Here is a 14,673-nt window from a genome sequence, read left to right as displayed (position 1 = left end):
TCGCAAAGGAGAGAGGCGGTTGGCGAAGTTTTTTGATCGCTGCCCAAGCCGACAAATAGTGGTTGTGCCAAATAGGAAGAAGAAGGATCCATTACTTAACAAATAAAAACTCCACTTACTCATCTCCAAAAACATTTCAATTAAGTTAATTAAAATTTGCATTCACCTTTTCATCATCACCCATTCACTTCTCCTTTATCAATCTCCACTCTCAAAAAATTTCGCTTTAATTTCAACTTTGATGTACTTTTGAGGTGTTAAGCGCAAGCAAATCAGAAAGTTGCAAAGTGTTTTGTTATTTGACAAATGCACAGTTTCGCACGATGCCGCCTACAGCTGAAGCAGTCATTACTGCAGTTTATTATGTGGTAGTCAGTTTTGTTTCTCATTTCTTTACAAGCACCTTGCAGCCGGTGAGTTTTAAATTTATCACCTGCCCATTTTGACCCTTGACGGAAAATAGATTTTCCGTTCAGTTTTAATTCACGTCTGCCTTCGTCAATTTGAACCCACATAGTCTTTTACACTCAAATCCTTCTCTCTCATCCACTCATCCGCACACAAGTTTTCCTTTGTCTACACAATTTTGGCTTTTAGTTTCCAGTTTCCTTTTTCTTAACGGTCTTATCGCTTTGCATAATTAAAATATTTTACCTCTATCAGAATTGTTTCAAAGAAACTATTGCAAGCTAACTATTTGTATAAGTTTAACGTTTCGAAATTCGTTGATAAATTGTTGAGTATTGAGCTTAAAGTTCAAACTTTTAAAACTCAATAAAAGCTTTTATGCAGTTATAAAAGCAGAATGGTTGAAATGACGTGCAAGGGTTGCATTGATTAAGTACGAGTATAAGAAAGGAATGAGTTGTTTAAGTGTGTGTGTGAGTTGTTTAAGTGTGTATGTGTGCTGACAGTCATACTTGGTAGTCCAACTTGTTAATCGATAGATTAAGTGCTGATGATTTTAATCAAGAGAGTGAGTAGATAGTTTAAAACTTTCTTATCCAATTTGTTCCAACAGCTTGTTAAAGTGGGAGGTATTTAGTACTACATACAAACATCAGGGATGTTAATTTTGGCAAAGCATGAAAAAAAAACAGAAAATTTGGAATGTTTAATTAATTTCTTAGAAACTATTAGGCCTATCGAAAAGTGATATATACATGGTTTATAGAGAATTTTGTTGGCTTTCTTTTGCCTTATTCGGCATAAGGCTGTTCCATTGATTCGTAAGATATAAGTGATTAAGTGGAAACATTTTTTTACGAGTGAGGAGCGCTAGTCTGCTGTCAGGGTGTATGCAGATGTTTTTGTTGGTCGCCTCACTTTCTACATAGATACTGCACGGCTATGGTTCAAAGGTCTACACCTCGATCTGAACGACAGAGCTCATTGGCCTCATGCAGATGAAAAGGGGCCTTCTGGATTGTATGCCGTAGAGTCCGGCTCTGACGCCGTGGTCAGTCTAGACCACTAAATATTTATTGCTTCCCACCGGGATTTTTGGTCGTTCGTTGTCCCAGCTCGTACCATTGGGGAAGAATTCTTAAAAATTTTGAGTGAAGCTAAATCTCGATAGGCACAGATTTATATCATTCATGCAGGATATATCGACTGCTGAGTGGAAGATCGACCTATCTCGGTAGCCAGTTCCGAAAACGCCCTACCTCAGAAAACTTTTCAAGAACGCCCTATTACGGAATTTGGTTGAAGAAGGCTCTATTTCAGAATTCGTTTCAAAAATGCCCTAGCTCATCACATTTTCAGTACATTTTGACAGTCACCGACTTTTATTTTTTAAATCATTCGTATAAGAGTCATTAAAATTTTTCGTAGTTAAGAGGGTGTTGGGAAACAAAAGTTTACTACGACTTATACAAATGTCTTTTATAAGTACGATTTAAAAAACAAAGGTCAATGACTGATTTTTGTTTATGACTTTTATAAATAAAAGTCTTCTTTAACTGTTATCTAAGATATATAATTTTAAAACCAAAAATAATTGTTATTTGCAGTTTATTTAGATAAAAATAAAAAATAAATGTTTTTTTTTTTGGATTTATCAAATAAAAGCCACAAATTACGGTTATTTAAGGAGTAATTAGATTTTACTAACATTTTAATTATAACTCAGCGAGAAAATAATAATAGTTGGATTACATGACAGCTAGTTAGTTTTGGGGTGAGAGTTTTTTACTTTTCCAAAACCAGTTTGTCTACCTCCGAACCTAATTTGACAAGGTATGATGAAAAGTACAGCGAATAGTTCTGTGAATAGTAATTAATTTAACAGGAAAAATATGCTTACACGGTTAGTGTCATTTTAGTGACTCTCCATCTCGCCAGTTACCAATTTTATGTCCTCTTAACGACTTATTAGCGGAATTATACTACTGCCACCCTCTGACGTTTTTACTTTTAAGAATAAGAACTTCCATACAAGTATCTCCATATTTTTCTCTAAATTCGAGTGAACCTTATTAACGAAAAATTTGATATTGATAATCTATTTATCATATAAGTATGTCCATACAAAACTACACAAGCGTGTACAAGTAAATACGCATTCAATAAAATTATGAATAACTAGAGCACGCGTATGCATAAATTGATATTTTTTTTTTGCTCATGTACTCAAATTTATGTACGCAATAATAATGTATACAAGCATTACAAGCTACTTAAAATATTCACTTGACTTCGCTTAAGGGTGACCAGATGAGTCGAAGGAAAAATCAGAACACTTGCAAGAGAGAAGCGCTCTATTCAGTTATAAGAGCTTGAGTGCCGCAAGCTGCAACGCCCGAAAAACCTGCTATTGAGCTTCAGCTTTAACATCTATATGTCACTATGTTGATACATATATGAACATCTAGCGATATGTTTACACGATAACAAGTTTACAAAAGGTCAGTTCTGTAAAAATCAGGACATTAGGCGGGAAAAGACGAATCAGTCAGGGCACTTTGATTCGACCCTGAAATCTGGACATGTCCTGATAAATCAGGGCATCTGGTCACCCTATTTCAGTTTAACCTTCTTACATTACGATATCATCAATCGCATGTTGACAACACATTTTTGCTTTCGTCCCGCCCACATTCTATTACAACGCCCTCATTCGTTTGAATGACAGCAAAACTGTAAGTAATAATTTCAGTTGTTATCATTCTTTTATATTTATTATTATTTGTATTATTTTTTGTTGTTATTATTTTTTCTTCCTATATGGAAACACACGAAAGTAACGCATAAATATATTCAATGTACTTTCACTTATTTCTATTCTACATTTTTATCACTCGGTTTTGTTAATCGCTTTTATTGGTGGTTGTAGCTAATTAGCACTTATGTGCCCAAATAAAACAAATCCTATATTCGTATGTCAATATGTCAACATGTCAAATTACTATTTAGTTAAACAGAAAATATGCGCTCAAAGTGCAGGAGTGTGGGTGAGAGTACGCCCAGCTGATTACTATTGTGCGGGAGGCAGGGCGTATGAGTGATGTGAAGGTACATACCTGATTTTTGTTCCATTTCTGCTAATTTAAATTATCTGAAGTTTTCTTTAAGCAAAATTGTCTATTCATAGTTCTTATCTTATGAATAAGAATAAATCAATATTTAATTATTTACAGTTATGCTGTTTTCAATTTACAAAGTCCAACAAATTTATAAAAATGTTACTCAACACGCATGAACAAACGCTAAATGCTATTTATGAAAGAGTATGTAGCGCTTACCAACTTTTCCGAAGACAGTACAGCCCAGAGGATCTGAGTTTTTTTTTTATGTTAAGGTTTTGACATTTTAGGCGAAAGTAAAAAAAAAAATTATATTGCATAAAACGACTTAAATTACAATTTATTACCTTTGACCTCAGTAAAATGTGGCGAGCATTTTTTTGTAGAACATTTTTGCGCTCTAACTCTACACGTAAATTATACTTTAGACACTTATTTTAAGGGGGCTTCATGTTACATAATAGAAAGTGACAGATACGGGGGTCAAAATGTGGAACAAAGATGTTGAGCAGAAAATTTTACTAGGCCTTTTCTAATCAGAAAAAATTATTCGACTCCATGCCGGCTACTACCACTAAAAATCTAAGCGGGTACAAATCCAGAAATAGTGCATAAATCGATTACTTATCTCTAAAGTGCCATATGCATATGAAATTATCAGGACATTTTTTTAAGAGTTTTTAACGCTTTAACCCGTTGAATTATGGGTCATTTTGACCCTTATTTTAGGAAGTTAGTTAACGCTAGAATCTTAACAAAAAATCGCAGACCCTCTAGACTAGCACTGTCTTCAGCAAAGTTGGTCAGGTTAGGTCTTTCATAACACCGTGCGACAAAAATCAAAAACTGTCGAAACACGCTATGAGACAAATATAGTAAAACAGCGTTCTTGGGTTTTCACTCTTACGTCAGGATTTTCTAAAGGGCTTTGTAGTCTCAACGATATGATTAATTCCAAAAATTATTTTAAAAAATTCAGTACTATGTATAATAACAATATGGACACCAAATCAAAGAGTGAAAACTAAAAAAAAAAATTTTTGGTTCACAAGGACGAAAAGGTATGTAATAAAAATTCCCTTTTAATAAATTTTACATTTTAAGCTAACAAGGTTTGAAGGACGAAACTCGCGGATGTGTTTGTGTGTATATTAGTCCTCACACATATCTTTTTTATCAAAAATAAATATTGGAAGTTTTCAAAGATATGCAGGGACAAAATATTAAAAGGACATTTTCCATACCCATTAATCCTTATGCACAAAATAGTGTAATTTTCTTCTAATTCTACAGAATTTTATCTTTTATTTGAAACCAATATTCCTATTCTACATTGTACTGGATTTTTTAAATAATTTTTTGAATTAGTCATATTTTCGAAATTTCGAAGTCCTTTTAAAAAATCCTTTCGTAAGTGAAAAAAACTGCTGTACTACTTTTGTCCCCTAGTCTTGCGAATATATTGATTTTTTTTAAGTACAAAATTTACCATCGCATGGTGCAATATTTATATAGCATTTGTCGGTGTTGGATAGTGTTATTAAGAGAAAATGAAAATTACTTTTTGTTTGAGAGGCAGTTGAAAAAGCGATACAAAATTTGTTTACATAAAAAAAGAAATTCGAACAATTTTAAATAAAACCATTTTCATTCACTCTTCCGTGCTTTGCGTCTTCTCTTAAAGCAGCCAGTAAACTTTGACATAAATTATTCTCCATCTCACATTTCTCTATATTTACTAAAAAGAAAACTTTGTTCATGCCACAACTGCCATCAGCGACCATCAAAATCGAATTTATGCCAACGATCGGCCATACTTCTAAGCAGTTTTTCATCATCATTCTTTCAAAGCGTGCTTTTTTCTTTCGTTTTATTTTGTTTTGTCTGCTTTACTTGCACATGAGTAATGATTTAACAATTTTTTGCGCAACCAAAGTGCAAAAAGGTTTCCAACCAACAACCAACAAACAAGCATTCTGTGCCAATTTATATGCACATCGGCACCAGAGGGACAAAAGTGTTAAAAGAAAATAAGAAAATAAATGTACAAAGAATAGTTTAGTAACAAAAACCGCTAAGCGAAAAATGAAACGCACACAAACCTATTCAAAGTCTACTTTATTGCTTATCTGCTTTTAATAGAATTGTGCCCTAAGTGTCAACTGGGGAGGCTTGAAATCATTTTTCAAATGCAGTAAATGGCTATGAAGAAATGCCTCCTGACAAAAAGGGTCGTCGTATTGAATTTTGTGCTGGTATCTTTGGTATTTTTTTCTTTATTTATTTTGTGTGTGTGTGTGTGTGTGTGTGTGAAACTTACGCAATGTTATTTCTCGCAAAACAAAGCCAATTATACTTCGAACACCGGTAGTGTGCATCATTTTTTATGGCATCACTTGATGTATTTGTGGTGCTGACGAATGTATGTGTGGTGCCTGATGAAATGTTTTTATTTTTTTAAAGGGCACATGACAACATAGGCAGAACGAGTGATGTGTTTGAAGACTTTTGAGAGGACATGACAATGTTATGTTGAAATGAAAAGCGTATAAAGCGATGCTAGGAGAATGAGTAAAAATGGGCAGACAGAGATGAGGCTATAATTCAATAAAAGTTGCTACATCAGCTTACCCAGCGTGCGACATTTGAAAATCCTCAAAATAAATTTCTGCAAATGGTAACCAGTGTTAACTTAATTGAAATCGGAGAAAAAAACTAAAACCAATTTTTACTTTTCTTGTTAAATTTTTACTTTTTTGTTGCCGAATTTAGTCAAATGGCATCAGTCTTTTGCATGCCACCGATGACTTTTTTTGAGGTGTTGGATAGTTATGGCTGAGTAGGTAAATAGAAACAGTCCGAAAAGAGTTTTTAATTCAATAAGTAAAACACTAGAATACGAGTTAAAAAAAAAAAATAAAAATAAAAAAATCGGTATGCTTTTTCATTTACAACTATTCGTAGAAATGGTATAGAATTATCGAAAATCAATATTTTTGGATCAGAAAACTCTGTTTCTTCCGAAGATTCCCAATAATAATACCCAATTATTTACTAACCACTTTTTCATAGTAATTATATTTTATAGATCCGCCAAAACCCCCAGAAAATGCAATGAGGAAAAATAAAAAAAAAACTTTAGGGGCAAAAAATTATTAAATAAACAATTGGGTATTCCTAGTGAAAGTCTCCTAAAGAGAAGCAAAGCTCTCCGGTCAAAAAATATTGATTTTCAAGAATTTTATACCATTTCTTCAAAAAGTTATTTTTTCCCCATATTAAATACATGGAAAACTTTGAGAGCTTTGAGCGGCCTCTAAATATTTTTTGATTTCGAAATAAAAAAATCGGGGTATACTTTTTCGATATAGAACAATCCTAGGGGGTGAGAGCATTAAAATTCCGACTTTACTTATTTTAGACCATCCTAATGTTCATATATGCATATGTATAAGCATTACTTTTTATAATTTTTTTTTTAATATTATTTTTTATTAATATCTCGGAATCGCGAACACTCTGACTATACTCCTCATAAAATTACTTGACAAGGATTCATCAGCAACTGTCGTACCATATGAAATTTTTGGCAATTAAAAAGCACAGAAAGGGTTCCTTAGCTTATTTAATGCCAGAGAGATATTATTTTTTTTGAACATTTTTTCAACCTTTGTTCTTTTGTCCGCGCTCACAAAGATTTCTTATCTTCGAAATATATTAATTTTATGCGACTTTCTTTGATGTTTTGTTTAATAGAGTGGATGTAATTAAAGAAACTCGAATTTCTGTATGAGCGCCAATGAGCTCTTAATGCTTTTCAGCAACAACCTTGAAATCTTCATCAAGCAGAACGTTGCTTTGATTTCTGCTGGGGCGTAAAAGTAGCATACTTGTTTCCGAGCATATAAAAAGTTAATAAATATGAATATGTTAACGTATGAAAGTATTTATGTTCATATGTATTTATATACCTCTTCGCTGAGTGGATGTAATTTATCTCAATAAAACTCAACATACATTAAATCAGCCAAAAACATAGGATATTTTCAAATTATTTTTAACCCCTTCAAAATATTTTTCACACTAAATTTTTCTTAAACCTCTTTCTTGTGATTCATTTTCAATAAAGCTATTCCCTGAATTCAAGCACAGCTTTAATTTTAAACAGGTGGCAACCCTCCCATATTTAATTAAGAAATAAACATTTTATAACCACTTAGATTGATACCCATATTTTAATAATTCATTCAAATTGTTAATTAGTTTTAATTTCAGCTTTTTAAACAGGTGGCAACCTTGTTAAATCTTTTTCATCTGACACCCATATTTTTATATATCCTTATGTAGAATGTATGTACATTGTACATATGCATATGTACTTGAATTTCCTAATTCCCATATTCCAAGCTGACTTTGACTTTTTTAACAGGTGGCAACCCTGCTATGTTTAGCTCAAAAATAAATCCTTTTCAAGGCCATTTTGATTCATACCCATATGGTAATAACTCATTTAACATATAAAATAATTTTATTTGAATTTAGTTTTCAAAAATGTGGTAACCCTCTTCAAACACCACAAAAGATTCTACATGTTCGAAGTAAAGATTTCTAAAAACAAAAACTCTGAAGTTAGACATTTCAACTTGTGTATAATTTATTTAAATTCGACTTTTCAAATAGGTGGCAACAATTCTCAAAGTATTTTCAAACTAAAACCTTATTAAACTTCTATAATCTGACACCTACGCTGTGATTCATATTACAATTATCTGATTCCAATAATTCAAGTAAAATTTTTTTTAAATAGGTGACAACCCTCTAACGTGTAGCCTAGAAATACAGTCTTATTATTTCGATTTAAACCCATATTGTTATAATTCATTTAAATTAATTGAATTTAGTGTTTAAACAGGTGGCAGCCCTTGAAAAACAACTCATTTATATTCTAAATGTTGAAACTAAAGGCTTATAAATAACTTTCCGATTGACACTTCAAATAGTATGCGAATTATTAATTTAAATTAGACTTTTCAAACAGGTGGCAAAATATTTAAAACATAAAACCTTTTTAAGGCTTTTTCGTCTGACACTCATATGTAATACAAGCATCAAATAAATAATGCTCTTAATTTAAGAATCAGATGCCAGCCCTCCTCCATGATTATGGAATTGATTTAATATATCTTCGTACAAAGATTCAGTACCTTACCATAAATACTAACTAAAATATCTTATTTATACGTGTATTGTAATAAAAGTTTAAAATGCGTGTTTTCAAGCATGACATAACCGTTACCACTTCTAGCATGAAGCGTGTATAAATTAATTGTAAAATTGAGGAATTTAATCTTTTATGCTAATAATTTTGCACATTGAATACCACAAACATATATTCTAAAGCCTTGCAACTCACTCCAGCTTGTGCAATAACTCTTTCAGACTGCTTTGCAGCTCGCTTATCGATTTTCCCAAAATACATATGTATATACAGTATCGGTCATATCTATAGCACGCCATTTCAAAGTGATATTGTGTGCCACTTATATTTATTTATTTATTTTTAAGAATTTTCAATTAAAATACAGTTCTTTCACTAACAAAACCCATATAAACCCAAGTTTAACAATTTGTAGAAAACTACAAAAAAGTACAACAAATTTTCACCTAAGTTTCAAACTTTTTTCTCGGAAGTGTAAGAATTTTTTGCAGTACGCAGTTTTTTAGCCCCTGCAGTTTTAGTCTGATAATGTGCAAATTTCAAGTGGCTACGAATTACCGTTAATTTTTTAGATTTTTTTTGTCACATTGGATTCCATATAATGAATACACTCAATTTATTTGTATATGGAAGAAAACCGCAACACCCTTGGCGAAAAAAATTCTAAAAAATCAACGGTAACTTTTAGCCACTTGAAACTTGCAGATTATCAGACTAAAATTGATTGGGCTATAAAACTGTGTACTCAGAAAAATTCTAACACTTCCGAGAAAAAAGTTTGAAATTTAGGTGAAAATTTGCTGCACTTTTTTGTAGTTTTTTACAAATTGTTAAACTTGGGTTTATATGGGTTTTGTTAGTGAAAGAACTGTATTTTAATTGAAAATTTTTAAAAATAAATAAATAAACATAAGTGGCACACAATATCACTTTGAAATGGCGTGCTATGTGTGATATGACCGATACTGTATGTACATATGCACTACGACTCTGCTGTTGTAATTAAAGCTGAGTAGCTAACGCGTGAAAAATTTTTTATAGCTTGCTAAGAATTTTAATAATCTGTTTTGAAGGTTGTCATGCTCATGTGCACTTGAACCTCAAGAGACTTTCCATGAGATCGGTTGGCAGTTAATGTGTAAACTTCTGAAAAGGCAGATATTGTCATCACTTTTTCTGGACTGTAATTTTGTTTCCGCAGAAATTTTCTCTTTGAACATTTATGAGTACATATTCAGTTAAAATAAAACTGTTAATCTAAAAAATTAAATACATAATACAATTTTTTCATATTACCTACACCTTTGTTTGACAGAAGAACAGTTAAATATTTCATTATATTTGCTTACTCTTTCATTGCATTTAATAAAGACTTGTATGCTCGATTTCACAAATCAGTTTTAAATTTATCAGGCTATTTGAATTTAAAATAACATAATTTTTTCCGGAAATTATAAAAATTAAACAAACTTTAAGGATTACACCCAACAATTTCAAACTTTTTATTAAACATTTTTAGAAACATTTTAGGCATGCAATTTTGTAGCCCATTAAATTTAAGGCGGAAATTTCAAGACGCTAGAAAATCGGATTATTTTTTAATACTTTTTTGAACATTTTCTCCCATATAAAGTATGCTCGATAATTACTCATATATGTATGTATGGAGGAAAATGCCTAGCACTGTCAGCAAAAAAAGAAAATATATTAAAAATAAACGAAATTTTCTAGCGTTTTAAAATTTGCACTTTAATCTATTTAATGCACTATAAAACTGCATACCTGAAATTTTCTAAAAAATTTTAATAAAAGTTTAAATTTTTTGAGTGTAATTGTAAAATTTTGTAGAATTTTAAAAATCTTTGTAAGAATTTTAAATGTGGATTTATGTGGAGCTTTTTATGTAATGTGCTAGACTTTTATAAAAAAAAATTGTAAACAAAAGAAGTATAACCAAAACTGGTGAAAATGTCACTTAACTTAATCAGCTGACCACAAGTGTATGAGTGTATGTATGTGAATGGTAGCGTTAATTTTTTTTTATTTCCCCACATATATGGGTATTTTTAACCAAAAATAAAATTATAAACGCATGGCTTTGTACATAAACAATTAATTTTTAAGCATAAAACAAAACCGACTTCAATTCTCATATAACATTTTAAGAGTACTGTTAATGATCCAATGATCGGATTTCAACCAAATGTGTGGGACCACCTCTGAGATACCGCCTTTCCTTTAAAAAATATTTATAGAAATCGGTTAAAGTGATCTTTTTAGACATTTTGTAATATTATTGAATTTTTTTACATATGTGGCTTTCTTTTTTAAGTCGGACAGATTTCGTAAAAAAAAGATGTCATCTCGTCTTAAAGAAATATTTTAATTAACTGTCTAAACTATGGAAATAAACTTTAAAAAGTTTAACTGAATAAAGCTAAGATAGCATAAGAGAAATCATAAGCATCTTATATACAAAAATTTAAGTCCGTTTCCTTAGTTTTAAAATGACGTTAAGATGAAGTCTCTACGATGAGCATGATTAGTCAGAATAACGGGAATTCTCGAATAGGTGTTATCTTATTTCACGTACGGAAGCCATACAAAAATTTAAGCGAATTGGTGACATGACATCATTTCTTTACGACTTTAAAAATAATGCCTCGAATGCAAAAAAAGTAATTCTGGAGACATACGCGTATTCCTCCATAAGTTACCTCATACTATTCCTTCAATCAAATTTATTTTAAATGTGTTCCTTAAGCTTTTATGTATTATTAGTTTCCAGCACAGAAAATATATTTCATACATATTCCTGTTGCTTGTACTTTTGGCGTTGCGGCAAATTTTCACGAAAAAAAAATATATGAGCATTTCTTTCTTGAGTGCGGCAAACCGACTCGATGGATGCATATTTCTTAACTGTTTTCAAATCAATGTTTTGTTTTTCTTAACAGCTGAATACTATAATATAAATTTTCTTTCTTAAACTACAGCTTTTATAATATTTTTCTTTCCCGCCTCATCATTTGGCTTTCGAAAATTTATTATTTCGAAGTTCTCCGCATTACATGTTTCTCTCAACGTCACGTTTTGATTTTTTTGGAATGACATGTTTACTTGCGTGATGCTTTGGTGACAAATAAGCATAATCTTAGGCATGCAAACAGCAGCAGCCCATATTTTTTATGCAGAAAACGTGCATATCTATCAAAATGTTGCTGATTGTGGTTGCGTGCAAATGGCGAAGCGCAGAATTGTTAAAAAAAATGCGTGTAACATACAGATATACTGAAATGTTCGATAAACACACCATGTTATTTTTGTTTTTGCATGTCAAATATAGCAAATTGACAGTGTGCCGCCAGTAAAAAAAAAAAACCTGCAAAACGAAATGACAAATCACATCCTCATCATATCACCCATGCAGCCGACACATCAGTGTCAAGACAAATACAGCTATACATACATACATACATATTTGTATCTAAAAATAGGTTGTGTGTAGATCCCACGCACTAGTGAATTTAATAAGGTTAACTATTACTTAGCTCATCATATTATATGAGCATTTTTCTGTACAATAAACTTAATCTCAATCTAAACCTCAATTTTAATTTCAATTTCAAAATTAAACTTAATCTTAATCATTAACTGAAGTTAAGTCTTAACCTGAATCTCAATCATACCCTTATTCTTAATCTTAATCCTAATCTCAATCTTAGCCCCAACTCAACCTCTCAACCTCAATCGAAATCTCAAATTAATCTTAAAGTAACTTATAATAAATCTGACCTTAAACTTAATCTTAATCACAATCCCTACTTCAATCTTAGTCTCAACTTCGATTTGAGTCTCAAAGTTAATCTTAATCTTAATCTTCATTTTAGCCTTAATCTCAATCCTAATATTAATCTTAATCCTAATCTCAATCTTACTCTTAATCTCATTTCAATCTTAACCCTAACCGCGATCGAAATATTAAATTAATCTTTAACTAAATTTTAACCTTAATCTCAATCCTAATCTTAATCATTATCTTTATTTCATGCGAATCTCCTCTTAGTCGTAAACTTAGTCATGCCCAACAACCACCTCCTTTCTTCTGTCGATTTTCCCTTACACACTCGCAGCAGTATGAAATTAGAGCCCAACGATTGTATTTTTTTTTCGTCACATCGCTGTTTGCATTTACTCCCAACCGAACGCAGCGAAGTTTCACTTCTCTCCATGTTTTAACTGAATTTTATGTTTTTTTTGTACCATACCCGTTGCTCTTCACGTTTCCTCTGGACCCTGTTGATTTGCTGTGACATAAAAAAACGATAACTTGATCAAATTTATGCCTGCTGGCTGCTGCATTGGCTTTCAGCTCCATTGATACATAGTCTTATTTTCCATTACCTCCGCTGCACTTCTGCCTTATGTAACTGACGGGGCTTTGACTTAATGGTCACACCTTTGTAATAATTTGTTTTATTCGTAACCATCAATGTTAGTATCCCTGGTAAGTCTAGTAAAAGAACGATATAAAACCACGAAAACAACAACAAAGTGTCACAATACTTGTTTGCCGTCCAATAGTTACTTCTTTAAGCTCTCAAAATCTTCAGCAGGGCATATATGTACGAGTATATCTCTCTTACCCAATAGCTCATTGAGTACCCTTTCCCAAAATGTCATTCATCACATTTTTCTTATATGCTACCTAATTCCAATAACTAAACATACATTTATGCGCAGTCAGCTGTTGCGAACTGCTGCCAACACAAATACCTGAATGTCCTACAAACTATGTATGTACTTACATTCGCATGCACAGAGTGGTCAATGCAGCAGCAAGCTGGGCTGCCCAGTACCATCAATCATTACGGGAACATATTTTGTTGTTATTTCAACTTGTACGCCACTTAGTTGCATACTTTGCGGCATTGCATCGATTTTTTCATATGTGTATTTAGTATACAATTTTTTTTCGCTGCAAGTGAAACTTAAAATGCTTTTTTCCTGTATTTATATTGTGTAGCTATTTTCTAATATACAAGTATGTATTACAAAATTTCGAAATTGTATGCGAGCGCCTATATGTAGGCTAAGTACATACATACATAGTTTTTTTGCTTCACACATATTTTTTTGCGACATTCTGCACATAAATTATGAATTTTTTAATGTCTTACTTCATTTACCACTTAGTACATAACCGATATGCTCTTCCACCCACGTTTTTCTCCGCCCCATGCACTCAACACTTCACTCGGCCTCCTCAACATAGTATGCAACACTTTTTTCGGTTATCTTACATTAATATTCGTTAAGCATATTTTTTTCTTATTTCATACTCCTTCAACCATCATCACAAACACATTCACGGCCTGCGTGCGTTATTTTTTACTACTTCTACACCGTCGTACTTCCGCTTTTGCTGCTTTTAGGCTTTGAATTCGACTTCGCATGTGGCACAAACGGAATCGAGCGCGCGCGTATTTACTTGCCACTTGCTAACCGTACGCGTCAATTTTATATGAACGACTGAATCGTACGGCATTCGCAACCCGTTGGTTTTATGTGCCGTATGAGTTTCCAGTTGCATAGTTATGTGTGTTCCTGCAGCCTTGGTTGAGTTGATTGCAAAAATATCCCTACTTTTTTTCGCCGCGCATGCGCCTAACAACTGTTTTATACCTCGTTATTCGCCGCGAATTTTTGTAGACTGGATTTTTTCTGTAGAGTTTAGAGTCCTACAAGCCTTGCAACACTAGTGTTTGTTGTGTCACTTTTGCCGGCTGGCTATCCTGGAAAGTCCTTTATTTTACAAGTTTTCCCAAATATGGTTTTCAGTCTGGTTGCTGACGTTGTTCCGCAAGCAACTTGCTAGCACTTTATTGGTAGCGTAGTATTGTAGGATGCCTTTCTATTTGCTTTTGA

At 32.3% G+C, this 14,673-nt stretch overlaps 1 protein-coding gene across 1 annotated transcript in view; it reads right to left on the bottom strand.

Moving 5' to 3' along the window:
• Positions 1–14,264, bottom strand: part of LOC118739480 (cysteine-rich motor neuron 1 protein-like) — an 88,390-nt gene extending 74,126 nt beyond the window's left edge. Inside the window, exon 1 of the mRNA XM_036470838.1 lies at positions 13,554–14,264. The gene's annotated coding sequence lies outside the window, so the exon portion shown is untranslated. The remainder of the gene's footprint in view (positions 1–13,553) is intronic.
• Positions 14,265–14,673: the final 409 nt, after the last annotated feature.

The sequence above is a fragment of the Rhagoletis pomonella genome, unplaced genomic scaffold (genome assembly GCF_013731165.1).
Source record: "Rhagoletis pomonella isolate Grant_MI unplaced genomic scaffold, Rhpom_1.0 Rhpom_scaffold_00005, whole genome shotgun sequence".
In the NCBI taxonomy this organism is placed as follows: Eukaryota; Metazoa; Arthropoda; class Insecta; order Diptera; family Tephritidae; genus Rhagoletis; species Rhagoletis pomonella.
Note: the sequence above shows the minus strand (reverse complement) of the source record. Positions and strands in the feature narration are given on the sequence as shown.